Source organism: Perna viridis, chromosome 7 (assembly GCF_037379345.1).
Source record: "Perna viridis isolate PV_CMFRI_1.1 ecotype Kerala chromosome 7, ASM3737934v1, whole genome shotgun sequence".
NCBI classification, from domain to species: Eukaryota; Metazoa; Mollusca; class Bivalvia; order Mytilida; family Mytilidae; genus Perna; species Perna viridis.
In genome coordinates, this window is record NC_142451.1 from 45,897,634 (window position 1) to 45,911,481 (window position 13,848).

Genomic DNA, 13,848 nt, shown 5'->3' on the forward strand with positions numbered 1-13,848 from the left:
TAATTTTCATTTTTACTTTGGAACTCTGAATAACCTCTAGTTTATCCTGTTTAACAATTGTGCCAGACTACAACTAGATCGGTTACTTCATTTGATACTCTTTGCATTGAACTTCGGTACATTGGTTTACTACCAGTACTAGTCATGATTAACCTAGCACTGTCAATACCTATATTTGTATTAAAAACACCTGTTTGGAACTTATTGCTGCCGTTTTCTGTCCTGTCTTACCTTTATCAATTTTAGTATATAATTTAAAAGGTTCAGACATGAATGTACACTTTGTGCATTTAAGTTTCCAAACCCTACCTAAACCCAATTGAACTTCTTTATCAGGTCAAAATGTGTTTTCTCTACATTATGAACGATCATTAAAATATGTTGTGTACAGTTTTTTTAATCATCGACAATGTAAGAAATTTGCCAACAATAACAATAACATTGTCAAAGCTTTTATCACCTAAATACTCATCAAGATGATCATTTTGTGGCCTAATTGGCCTTTTTGAAATTTGAAAGTACACACATTACTCAAAACTGGAATAATATATGATTTTCCATCAGAACTCTAATTTGCATATAGTTTAAAGTGTTTTTCAAACATTCCGGGTTACCATAGAGACTCACTCTTCGATACACTTCATTTGAATGGAGCATTTAGTGTATTTGGAGAAGAGGGACTACTTGGTGATACTAGTGTAGACGGATCAGAAGGTTGAGTTGTTTGTTGCCAGCTCACTTATATCTGCTGCATTGTTGTTTGTTGCCAGCTCACTTATATCTGCTGCATTGTTGTTTGTTGCCAGCTCACTTATATCTGCTCCATTGTTGTTTGTTGCTAAGGTTGATCAATGAAAATGCTCGTTTATCAGGCCTGAAATTATTTCGCTTTTTCTTTCCTTTCATCTTTACTCATCAATTTTATTTCATGAAAAGATTCACAGTTCATATAAAATATAATAATTCTATGACTTCACAATTCATACTCTATCTTCTCGAGTTATCACACAAATTTTGAGCCACACTGTCCCACAAATTCCAGAGCTCACACTAAAATGGCCATATAAAGGCTAATTCCGAACAGATATTTAACCTTAAACTAAATTTTGAATCCTTATTGCATGCCTAATTCTGTACTTGCAAAGTAAGAAGGACAAAATGTTTAAATTATAGGTATAATATTGTAAAATATAGGACAAAGATACATTTTTAAACTTTTTCCCCCTAAAATTGCTTAAATTTCATGTAAATTTTTGCAAAATAAAAATGCACAAAATTGTTCTAAATTAAAACATTACATATTTTTGAAGAAAATAAAATAAAATAATTTGACATTTAAGACTTATTTGATATCACAAAATGCATTACAGAGTTTTGGTGATTTTTTTTCTTTTTAAACTTGTAGGACATAGCTTATTAAAATGACCATATTGACTTAATTTCTTTACAGATCTCAGCAAAACTTAGTTTGAAAATGTGCCCTGAAGCGCCCTATTATGGACTTGAATCGGAATTTTACAATGACTTTGTCAATATTGCCAAGTTCCTTCAATGAACTATGAACTGAGTCAAAAGTTGTACATCATAGATACAATATTGTAACTGCTTATTACGCGAATATCACCACCATTTGAAACCTAGACTGAAAAACTTGACAAAACAATTGGTTAAATAAACTTGAAAGAAAATGTTTTTAATATAGAAACAGTGCCAGTTTCTTGAATTATATGGTGGCATTAAGGACAAATTACATCTTTTCTCGGGGATTCGGTCAATTGAGTGATCCCTTAAATCCGGATTAGCAAAAGAGCCCCAGCTGAAATACAAAATATGAGTATGGTGGCCTTTGAAATGAAAATGGTAGCTCTATCCCCATAGATACATAATATGTATACTTTCAAGTCTTAAGTGAAGCATAAAAACCCTATTTGAGCTGAATTTTTAAAATGCAGAGTTCGTCTTAAGAATTTAACTTCAACAGATGGTATTCACCAAAACATCAGAAGAAAAGAGATTGAAGATTAAAGGTTTTTAATTTTAGCACACCTGGCCCAATATGAGCAATTGCCATCACTTGCCATCCGTTGTCTCCGTTGTCGTAGTTAACAATTTTTCAAACCATTATGCATCGTTGTTACTCCAAAAAGACACCTAGGCACAATAATGTAGTTCTTGGTAGAGTTTCCTCATACTTTGTTGAAAAAACAATTCCAAATCATCTTCCAAATAAACCGAAGAGCATGTTTTCAAAATGCTGGAGTTTTTTATCGACAACATATTTGTCAACAAACTGTCGGCATTCCAATCGGAACAAAATTAGCTCCTCTACTTGCTGATCTAATCCTTCACTCTATTAAGGCTGACTTTATAGCTTATCTGATTCAAAAGAAGGAACATCGTTTATTTTGATCCTTTAGTCTCAGTTTCCGCTTTATAGATGACGTATTATCGTGAAACAATCTATTTTAAAGAATTTTATTCATCGCATCTACCCAAAGAACTTGAGATAAATGATACATTGTAATACAGATACTGTGAAGTCAGCCTCAAATCTTGACCTGCACTTAAATATCGATGGTTAAGTAAACTTACCTTTCATCCGTGGCAACATCCCTTCAACACCTGGGTAGGGAGTTTTCAATCACAACTCATACGTTATGCAAGAGCCTGCTCTAACTATGCAGACTTTTTGTACCGCGATAGACTTCTTCCTATTAAGCTGCTGACAGAGGTTTACTTGGCTACAATATCAGAGTCATTACTACAGACGTTTTATGGTTGTCATCATGAACTCGTGGATTGTTACGGTGTATCCATATGCACAATGAAAACTGATTTGTTCAACATTTCATATTTTGTTCTGTTCTCTTCCCTAAACCCTGGACTTGATTTTTATGAGCACTTCGTCGGAATTTTCTAGTAAAGCAGAGGACGCTTACCCTACCGGTGTCCCTAGTCCATGCTTCCAATGTTTAGTGAATTCTGAGTTGCTCATGTACTATTGTTACTTTGTATGTATTATTTTGTTCTTTGTTTGTGTGTGTCTGTTTTGCATGTCTGGTCCTTTTACATGGCGTACATGCATTTGTTTGATTTCCGCTAGGATCTTGGTTCCTTAGATTACTATTTCAGTACTTTTTTTCTCTGAAATAATTGGGCCCATTTACCCATACTTGGTATGAATTTTTCGAAGGATATGCTGCGTAAATCTAACGTGGGGATTGTTTACCCTCCACAAAACATGACCGCTGTTACTATGAAAAGAACATAGAGTAAAACGGAAGGTTTTCGCATATATTTCCAGAAACCTTAGGTTTACAGTACCTGTATGGGATAAAATTCCCATTTGATGGAGGATAGGGCAATGGGGGTATGGGGCATGGAGAATGGCGGATGAAGAATGGGGGATGGGGCAATGGGGTATGGGGCATGGGGAATGGGACATGGAGGATGGGGAATGGGGTCAATTAATAGGGCAATAGGGAATTGGGCGAGTGAATAATTTTGAACGGTCAATCAATAAAAAAAATGTTCTGCCTTAATTTTCCGTAAGCAATGTACCTATCATAATTCTATGATTGTCACATTAATTGAAAGAGTTAAAAACGGCTTTTAGAATTTTTTTTTTATGTTTACAGGTGTCGTAGTTCATTGTTTATTTTTTAATGTTTAGTTTATTTGTAGAATATTTAATTTCTGGTCATCATAAATTGAAAATGTTCGCGCTTATACGATTTGAAACATACGTCATTTTTGAAAATTGAGACTGACATAATTTTGTGTCACAATCACTCGCATGATTTAAGTATTGATAAATTGAACATATTGAACGATAAAAACTAAACCATTTTTTAAATTGAAAACGTTAATTCCCTTTCAATTGTCAGACAAATATGATGTGTCGCAACGACGAACCGGATATTAATATTGTCATTTTTGAAAAATTGTGGCAACCACACATATGATAATCATTTTGTCAATTTTTACATTCCGAACAATTATTTTAGACCATTAAGAAATTTTCATTTTTTTTCAAATTGCAAAATAGTAATCAAGGGAACCAAGGTTATAGCGGTAATCAAATTAATGTAATCCAGGGACAAAGACCAGGCATGGAAAACAGACATACACAACAAAGAACATAAAGTAACTAAAATCATACATACAAAGTAACAAAAGCAAATGAGCAACTCGGACTCCACTAAAAACTGGGAGCATGGACCAGGTGCACCGGTAGGGTAAGCCCCTCTGTTTTTGTAGTAAAACACCCACCGAGTTGCTCATAAAAAGTCCGGGGTAGACAAACGAGGAAAGGAAAACTGTGACTCGTTGAATAAATCAGTTTTCATGGTGCAGATGGATACACCATAACGATCCACGAGTTCATGAAGACTACTGTAGTGATGACTTCAATTTTGTAGCAACATAACCCTGTTTCAGAAGCCTATTTGTTAGAGTTCTAGCGAGATAAAAAAAAGTCTGCGTAGTTTCGGTAAGCTCTGGCATAACGTATGTGTTGTGATATGAACATTTCATAGGCAGGTTCTGAATGGATGTTGCCACAGATGAAAGGAAAGTTGACAATTCTGAATGAAAAGTCATCACGTTTGTTGTAAAGTTTGGTCAAAATATGACATTTGGAAGATTTTGTATTTAAATATGCGTTTCTCAAGCACCAACCGGATACTAATATTGCCGTATTTTAAACAAATAATTCGGACCGTTGTTAAAATTAGAACTGTTCGCACTCATAACATTTGCTTAAATATGTAATTTTTGAGAAATTGGCTGCAATAAATGTGCTGCAGCCAAACATATGTTGCTCAATTTGACAATTTGTACATTCTTAACAATTATTTTAGACCATTTTTCTCACCCATTCAATTGAAAAAATATCTCATTTTTAAGAATTTGTTCTGAAATATATGTATCACAGCCATCAACATAATATTTAAGTAGGACTTCAGCTAAGGATCATGCAAAATGTGATTCATAGGTAAAAAGCCTACATATTTTTTTTATTTTTGATATTTTTTTGTGAAATGTCATAGTAAACAGAAATCAACATGTGGTTTTTCATATAACCCGTGCTCTTCGGAGATAAAAAATATATAGAATGCACTTTAGATTTCACAATTAAGGGAGATAACTCTGTAAATGGCACTCAAATACAATAGAATCTACTGGATTTTCAATGTGGATTATCTCCTAAGAGCAGACGAATTTGAATGAATAATTACACATTTCATAGTATAGACCCATAAAACCACCTAATTACAAAAATAAAAATATGTAGCCTTTTTGGGGTGTATCACATTTTTCAGATTTTGAATGATTCTTACAAAGACTGTTACTTAAAATGACAATTATCACATTTTATACAATAGTTTTAGACTGATGGGTATATAAAAAGTGTTCGCGTACAAACACTTTGCAAAAATATATCATTATGAAGATTTTGGACTGAAATATGAGTGTTGCATCAAACAACTGGATACTCATATTGCCATTTTTTTTACATTCTAAACAATAATATTGGGCCATTATTGAAATTTAAACTGTTCGCATCCATACAATTTTCAAAAGTATGTCGTTTTTGGATAATGGACTGAAGTAAATGTGTCGCAGCCACATATATGACGCTTATTTTTCACAATTTAAAAAGTAATCAAGGGAACCAAGGTTATAGCGGTAATCAAAAGAATGTAATCCAGGGACAAAGACCAGACATGGAAAACAGACATACACAACAAAGAACATAAAGTAACTAAAATCATACATACAAAGTAACAAAAGCAAATGAGCAACTCGGACTCCACTAAAAACTGGGAGCATGGAACAGGTGCACCGATAGGGTAACCGTTCTCTGCTTTTCTAGAAACACCCGCCGAGTTGCTCATAGAAAGTCAAGTCCGGGGTAGACAAACGAAAAAAAAATTTCAACAATAATTTTAGACCATTTAGGAATGTTCTACTGTTCACACTCATTTAATTTGCAAAATCATCTCATATTTAAGAATTTGATCTGAAACATATGTATCAAAGCCATCAACATAATCTCTACATGTATATGGACAATTTAAAAATTTTATACAATAGTTTTAGACTGATTTGCATATAAAAAGTGTTCGCACACATACATCTTGAACAAAAATGTCATTTTGAAGATTTTAAATTGAAATATGAGTGTCGCTACCATCAACCGGATACTAATGTTGCCATTTTATTATATTTTAAACAATAATATTGGATCATTATTGAAATTAAAACACTTCGTACGCCAACAATTTGCAGAAATATGTAGTTTTTTAGAAAATGAACTGAAACAAATGTGTTGCAGCTACACATATTATGCTTATTTTGACAATTTTCACATTTAAAACCACAATTTTTTAGCAGTAAGGAAATTTCAAGTGTTCGCACTCATTCAATTTGTAAAAATATCTCATTTTTAGAATTTGGTCTGAAATAAATGTGTCACATATAATGCTTATTTTGACTTTGTTTACATTTTAGACAATAATGTCAGTCCAATATTAAAATTGAATTTGACTGCACGCACACAATTAACAGAAATAAGTTGTTTTTTGGAATTGGAACTGAATATGTAAACAAGAAAAACAGTGTTAAACAAAAATTCATTTTAAAATAAAGCAAGAACATATATAGATACATTATTCAGAGTCATTTTAAAAATTAGATTCGTTAAAAATTTATACATTTATATATAGTATAAGAATATTCAGCATGATTATTTCTCATGTAGCTCGGAGCAGCGACAATGCACGATGCAGGTATCTCGTGATTTCGGTAAAATTCTCGAACCTGTCTGCGAGATTCGAAAATCGATATTGATTGTACAAAACTTTGTGGATCTAAATGTATTATATGTGTTTGATAAACCATTTACTTTCATTTTTCTTTTCGGAATTAGGCAAAAGGAAATAATGTGATGCAATTAGGTATGGGGCTATGGTTAATGGGGCATGGGGCAATGGGGTATGGGGCAAGTGGAAAGTTTATTCCATACAGGGACTGTAGCAAAAAACATTTAGCATTATGAAAGCTATCGGTGGTCAAATTTTTGTGTTAATCTGTTATGCCTTGTTGGAGTTATTGCCCTTTTTCGACGTGATTTTTAATGATATATCTTTCATTAATCTTCTCGACTGACACTACCAGACCAGTCAGAACCAAATCTGGTATAAATGTTCCTTTGGATGTTCTGCATATAATTGAGTCGGGGATGTTTGATCCATCGAAAAACATGACTGCCGTTACTAAGAATAGAACATAGGATTAGGAAGCAGTTTGTCGAATGTATCTCCGAAAATGTCCAACATAATGAGATCTATCTCTGGTCAAATTTTAATATAACTCTGTTTAGCTATGTTGGAGTTATTGCCTTTCTTCGATATCTTTTTTGCAATTTTTAATTTTGTTACATTTAAAAATTTACTCCTCAGAAACTATTGGATAGAATTTAATGAAAATTGATATTCTTGCTCCTTAGGAATCAACATTAAAAAAAAAGTTTTTTTCCTTAGAAAAATTAGGTGTACATTAACATTTAAATTTTTTTTTTCTGATGGTTATAAACTAAAGTTTCTTGTTGATAAATTGAAGTCGTCGTACATTTTTTTCTTTTCTATTTGTTGTTTTGTATATTTAAGTTTATACACGAAACACGCGTTCCTTATAAAGATATAATATTGTGGGGTCTATAGACTAATAAATGAATTTCTCCTTACAAAAAAAATAATGGATTCAAGAGAAACGAGCAAAATATAGGAATCAAGTTTCCGCTAACGGAAAACACACAAAAAACTGAATGTTCAATATTTTATTAGTGTATGCCATAATAACATCATATCATATACCAAAATGTTCCTCTCATTTAGCACAAGATTTCTAAGCCATTTAAAAACATTTTTCTATTACTGTAATCCTTGAATTTTGCATATAAATGTGCCAGACTGCCATTAAATACACATCTTTTGTATGTCCATATTTACCTATAAAAAGTAAACAAAAATATTAATCAAATATATATCTAGTGCAAGTTACCCTTTTTAACGGATTCTAAATCTTAAAACTATACTTAATTGTAACAAGTAAATTAACCAAATGCATTTAAATGGAAACCATTAATACTGGGACTACTTTCAATTCTATTTATAGCTACTTTCACTTTCTCTTTAGTGAGAAAAATATGGAAAGCCATTTGGATCTAATTCAGTGTGTTAGGATTATATAATAAGAATTAAATTAACCAATTAAAGCAACTACTACAATGTTTTAAAAAAAACATGATAGATATTTTTCAAGTCAGAAAAAAGTTTACTGAAATGATAATGCACATGTACATGTGTATATATGTGAAAAATAAATACATTATCTAAACAAATTCCTTTTTGGAACCCTTAAAATAAGGACAATGTTGTTGATTTGATTAGCTGACCAAAGACTTTTTCAAGGTAAATGATTGATTGGGATTTTAGGTTAATATCGTAAGATTTTTCATTCAATACGTCATTTGGGAGGCAGAATAAAGAGGTGCCGTTCAAAATTTTGAAACAAACTGCTAAATTATACACAATTGGCCCCTGAGAGATGGTTGAATCAAACAACCTTGGTGAGCATGGTAACATGAGCACACATTTTAACTCTAGAGAAATTCAATTCCAATACCCAAGATAAAATTATATAATTAACCCTAAACTATAGAATCAATTCTATTAAGATTGTATTGCTGTCAGCTACTTAACAAATTTGAAGGTAAACTCAAATAAAATGCTTTGCAGGGTGAAGCTTGATATGACTGCAGAGGTTGAACCCTGAACATTTGTGGCAAGTATGGACACACCATTTAAACTTGACACAGCTACGAAATTTGATTATGATTAGATATTTGACACAGGATAGAAGTTTGACCGGAACCAATTTGGTCACTTTTTTGTCATTATTCCAAAATGGTTCCAGTAAAAACCTGTACAAATCAATCCGACATTCCTGTGGAAAAATGGCACCTTGTGGTACAATTTCAAAGTGATCCATTTCTTTTCACTAGAGTTATTGTCCAGAATTCATAAAAAAAATACTTTTTTCATGGCCATTTGTGACCCCTTATTCTTACTTGGCTCAAATCACAACAAAAATCAATCCCAGTCTTTTTTTCGTGGTATGGCACCTTACTTATATAGATCTACTTATATGAGATCTGTTCACTTTAATTCAAGTTACTAGTAAGACATACGGAAAATGATTGTTTCAGGCCCCTAATTCCTACAACATTCAAGTCTAAACCCAAAAAATCAATCTTCCTTTTGGTGGTAATTGTACATACATATCACCTTGAAATACAATTTCAATGAGCCCCGTGCAGGTCCGGGTGTTAAAAGAATAGGCCTGCAGCAGCGCTAAGCTTGTTGTAAAAGGCGACTAAATAGTGCTCAGAAACCTAGCCGGGGGCTAGGCGCTCTGCCCACAGAGCAACTGGGATGTGTGCCCCAGGTGGTGGAATGGGGTACCCCTGGCGTGTTACATGCTGGGGTTGTCAGGCTATAATACGGAAAACCTGACCGCAAACCATAGTGGTGCACCGTGTTGGGAAAGATGCCACGTTCCTCGCACGTTAAAGAACCCTGCTGTGGTATTCGATAGGAGTAGGAACCTTTGCGCTCCGCCACAGGAGGCTAAATTGCCCGACCTTACCCATCCCCCTTTTTCCAGTGGCAATCAAAATTTGTCGACCCTTTTATCCTTGTGACCCATCCTTTTTTTTTTTCATTTCATGTTCATTGTATCATCCATTTCATGTTCATTGTCTGAATATAGCTGAAATATTGCTGCTCGGACTTTAAACCCCAACAAACAAACATCAATGAGATTCATTCCCTAATAGGCAAGATATTGTTTTGACATCAAGAAAATGCATGTTTCTGGTCCCTAATTTCTGAAAAGTTCAAACTTTCATCCCCAAAATCAATCCAAGTCTGACCATTGTATAGAATATTAAGGAACAATATCATAGACATTCCTATGCATGTACTGGAAATTCTGGTTAGATTCTATCAAATGCTTTTTTATGCCCCTTTTAGGCCCCTTTTTCGAAAAAGGTTGGGCTATAAACCCCAATATCAATAACAAGGCTAAATTGTCATTTTTTTAAAACTGAAGTCCCCTTCCCAAAAACGTTCACCCCTTAGACTGTTTTCTAGGAAACTCCATCCTATCTAAGATTAATTGGTACTTACAAATCATTAAAAGTTTAGAACAATGAGTCAGAAATTGGGTGTGCTATCACAGTGACTTTTGACACAACCAGATTTTCTAAGCGGATTTCTTTAATGATGCAGTTCTATAGATGAATATGGAGTTAAAATTAGTAATTAACATTAACACCCCAAAGAACTGCAAAAAATATGATTACAAAATAAGGTGTGATTCAAAATAACTATTACATATTGAAAAAAAGCCATAATAAATCGGTACAAATCAATTAGGCAAGGGACTTCCTTCGATCTATTAAATGTCACCTGATTTTCATCAATTAATTATATAATGTGTATTATCTGACACTTCCATATCATTTACTCAAAAAGTAATTTCCAAATTCCATATACATTTACATGTCAATACTTATACTCTGTAACGATATGATGTATAATGTCTAAAATAAGGTCTACATCTTAATCTCCATCTACAGGTCTTGGTAATAATTGTTTTGTATTTGTATGGATCTGTCACTTTTTCCATAGAACAACCTGAAAAATAAAAGTATTCATATTTTTTTTTTCAAATTAATTATGTAAATGTACATATATTTGTCAGAAAAGTCTTTTAATCCGGGGACAGCTGGACAAACATTACATTTAACATATGTTGCAGACCCAGTGATTTTGAAAAGAGAGGGTTACAGTGGCATTAAAAAGGATGGTTTCTAGGCTGTTATTTACTAATTTTACAATACATTAATGTAACAAAATGGTCCAATGAAAAGAAGTTTCCACCACCAGAACCCTCCCATGGACCCCCACTAGTTCATCTATTTTCTTCTTGTTTGCCATTTTGCAGGTTGGGGACAAAACCTGAAATAAGGGTTAACCTCCCTTTTGGGGTACTATTCCTCATATCGTGTTTTGGTATCCATTATATAAATAAAAAATTGGAAAATTATGATTTTCTATTTAAAAGTGGGAATATTTATTAGTTCCTTAACGGCTTTAGCCGAAGGCGACTTTGCATTTGCATTCTGTCTGTCTGTCCGTCCAGAAAAAAATGAAGTTTTCAGCATTTTTGTCTAAACACTTGCAGATATTGAGCTGTGTTTTAGTATGCGAGTCAACCTTGAGCAGTTACAGATTTAATTAACATTTCGTTCCACTTGGCTGATTATTATCTGAGTTATGGCCTTTGAACATTGAAAAATTTACTGAAATTTAAGTTTTCTGCGCTGTTTTTCTATTAAGTGCTTGCAGATATTGAGCTGGTTTTTGGTATGCGAGTCTACCCTGATGAGTTACAGTTCAAGTATAAAATTCGTTCCACTTTACTGACTTTTGTCAGAGTTATGACCCTTGAATTTACCGAAATTTAAGTTTGCCACACTTTTTTGCCCTAAACGCTTGCAGATATTAAGCTGATTTTTGGTAAGTGAGTCTACCTTGATGAGTTAAAGATCGAGTTTATATTTCATTCCGCTTTGCTGATTTTTTCCAAAGTTACCAACTTTCAGTTTTACTCACTATACCAAACTTTCAGTTTTACATGCTTTTTCCTAAAGAAAACCTTTTAATATTATCTTAATGTAACAAAATGTTAATATCACAAAAGATTTGATAATTATTCATTTAGATTGGTATGGACTTTGAAACCTAATTTGTTCAATTATCCGTGCATAAAACTTCGCAAATCTGCATCTGTAAAATGGATTTTAACATCTCTATTGTCTTTGTCCATATCCCTTCTTATATTGAAAATAAATGTCATTTCTTCAGTTTGTCATTTATACCTGATGGTTCAAGGTAGTATTTGGGTCAGTTATATTAATTTAACAGCCAGATTGATCGGACAAGACAAAACTGAAATGGATGTTGCTAGAGATATCCTTAAGGGGTAAAAAATGTAAAGTATTAAAAAGTGATATAAAGTTATTGAGGAATTTTGGGAACAAAATGTTCAAGTTATTCATTTATTGAAACAAAAACTCCCCCATTAATTAAACAGACAGATTTTCAAATAGAAATATTGATTTTGCTTGCTGCTTAAATATAAATAAAAAAAATATTGCACTTGCGAAGCAAAAATGTTTTAATGTCCTTAGTATTTTACGAGTCTCGATTATTCTATAATGGATAGAAAAAACACCAACAGGAGTTTTCGCCTAATTTGTGGTGTTTTGTAATAAAATATGACAACATGTAAGAACATGCCCTCCATACATTATGTGTCTATACGACAAATATCACAGAAAATCATAAAAAAAACTATAATCGTTTAATAGTAAAACTATATACATATTTACGACTGAAACCTTAACAGTTCAATTTTAAAAAATGTTTAAATGAAGTAAATTAGTTGCCCCAAAAATCGTGGTAAATATGGCCGATGATTGGGCATGAAACCATTTAAACATTTAAATGATCGAGAATTGTTGAATTTTCGCAACTGATTGTGTTGAATATAAATATATTCAACACAATATGTTTAAAATATCAAAGACAATTGTAAATAAAAAGTAGATGAATACCCGCATATACTCACCGATCTTAAATAATCAAACATTTTGTCTCTGTGTTTATATCCTTGGCGTCACCAAACAACAGTTCACACGTAACCGGATGTCATACGTCGTAAAATAAATCGACAGCGAAACGTTGTACAATACAGTATAAATACACGTGACAGTAAACACGATAAATATTTTTTTTTTCAAATAAGAGTTCAAAATTTAGAAGGGTAATCTTAACTTCACTGTAAACTTTAAAATAATTAACAATACATTTCAGAGCGGAGGGAAACATCAATCTACTTTCGATTTGAACATATCTAGTTCTGCAGGATGCAAACAGTAGTTTCTGATGAAAACGACTATCATCTTATACTTTTTAGTATCAGTTATGCAAAAATATATTTTTGGTGAAATGTTGTCGACACTGACCAGATCGGTTCAGTATCACCCGAGATTTTAGATTGTTTTTACCCTGCCCACCAAGATTTAAAAAACGGCTGCTTCTGCCATGCTGACTTGAAAGTGAAAGTAACCACGAAGGACGTGAAATACAGAAATTCGTTACATGTAAGGGGTAACTTACACTAGATAAAGATCTAATGAGTTACTGGTAACGATTTGGTATCATTTAAATATGTACTGTAGTGATCCTACTTTTTTATATTCACAAAATAACTACATTTTATTCCATAATTACACTATTTTTGATAAGAAGCACATCAACATAAAATTACAAATATGAAGAAAGTATCAAAATTAACTTCTGAGCCAAGTCTCAAGTCTTTTTATGGTGTAATAACGAAGAAATTAACGACTGACATTTTTGGAGAATTATGAGGTCATGTGCAGTTAAACATTTAATCACGTGCATTATCCAGAAACGTAAGTGGATTATGACGTCATGCGATGTTTAAAATCGGATCAAATGTGTCCGCTGACTATGGTTATCCTTTACCAAAATTTGTCTGCTTTTGTTTTTTTGTTTTTTTATCATATTGATTCCAGATAATATTACGTAGCTGAAAACTCCCAACTACAAAACCTTCTTATTCAAGGAATTCATTGATGGTTAAATCAGATTGTACACCGGGTATCAAATCTATATGATTGTTATC

General features: G+C 32.8%; 1 long non-coding RNA gene across 1 annotated transcript; it reads right to left on the bottom strand.

The window, feature by feature from the left end:
• Window positions 1–7,830: 7,830 nt before the first annotated feature.
• Window positions 7,831–12,890, bottom strand: LOC148612943 (uncharacterized). The gene is made up of 3 exons (XR_015923951.1): window positions 12,766–12,890; window positions 10,632–10,766; window positions 7,831–8,015 (listed from the first exon to the last, which is right to left on the bottom strand). It is a non-coding gene; the product is annotated as an uncharacterized LOC148612943 (long non-coding RNA).
• Between the last annotated feature and the right edge of the window lie 958 nt (window positions 12,891–13,848).